The following is a 1,019-nucleotide window of genomic DNA, read 5'->3' as shown; positions in this document are numbered from 1 at the left end:
AACCAAGGAACCCAAGGGACGTCGAGATGACGTGGAAACACCCCGGGGCCACGAGGCCACCAAGGGACACCCAAGGGCCACCTGGAGGACCCGAGGACCACGAGGCCACCACAGGGCCACCATGAGGATGACCACAAGGGCCATGGTGGCCACCACGAGGACCACGGGGAAGAACCAAGGAACCCAAGGGACGTCGAGATGACGTGGAAACACCCCGGGGCCACGAGGCCACCACAGGACACCCAAGGGCCACCACGAGGACCCCAGGGCCACGAGGCCACCATGAGGGCCACCACAAGGGCCATGGTGGCCACCACAAGGACCACGGGGAGGAACCAAGGAACCAAGGGACGTCAAGATGACATGGAAACACCCCAGGGCCACGAGGCCACCACAGGACACCCAAGGGCCACGAGGCCACCAGGGGACACCCAAGGGCCACCTGGAGGACCTGAGGACCACGAGGCCACCAAAGGGCCACCATGAGGACCACCACAAGGGCCACGGTGAAGAACCAAGGAACCCAAGGGACGTCGAGATGATGTGGAAACACCCCAGGGCCACGAGGCCACCACGGGACACCCAAGGGCCACCTGGAGGACCTGAGGACCACAAGGCCACCACAAGGGCCATGGTGGCCACCACGAGGGCCACGGGGAGGAACCAAGGAACCCAAGGGACGTGAAGATGACGTGGAAACACCCCAGGGCCACAAGGCCACCACAGGACACCCAAGGGCCACCTGGAGGACCCGAGGACCACGAGGCCACCAGGGGACACCTAAGGGACACCTGCAGGACCCGAGGGCCACGAGGCCACCACAGGACACCCAAGGGCCACCTGGAGGACCCGAGGACCATGAGGCCACCACAGGGCCACCGTGAGGGCCACCACAAGGGCCACGGTGGCCACCACGAGGACCACGGGGAGGAACCAAGGAACCCAAGGGATGTCGAGATGACGTGGAAACACCCCGGGGCCACGAGGCCACCACAGGACACCCAAGGGCCACGAGGCCA

At 65.8% G+C, this 1,019-nt stretch overlaps 1 long non-coding RNA gene across 1 annotated transcript; it reads right to left on the bottom strand.

The window, feature by feature from the left end:
* Positions 1-37: 37 nt before the first annotated feature.
* On the bottom strand, positions 38-643 carry LOC118158825. Its single transcript, XR_004746906.1, has 3 exons — positions 565-643; positions 385-442; positions 38-81 (listed from the first exon to the last, which is right to left on the bottom strand). It is a non-coding gene; the product is annotated as an uncharacterized LOC118158825 (long non-coding RNA).
* Between the last annotated feature and the right edge of the window lie 376 nt (positions 644-1,019).

This window comes from Oxyura jamaicensis, unplaced genomic scaffold, assembly GCF_011077185.1.
Source record: "Oxyura jamaicensis isolate SHBP4307 breed ruddy duck unplaced genomic scaffold, BPBGC_Ojam_1.0 oxyUn_random_OJ9952, whole genome shotgun sequence".
NCBI lineage: Eukaryota > Metazoa > Chordata > Aves > Anseriformes > Anatidae > Oxyura > Oxyura jamaicensis.
This window is presented reverse-complemented; position numbering and strand designations above follow the sequence as displayed.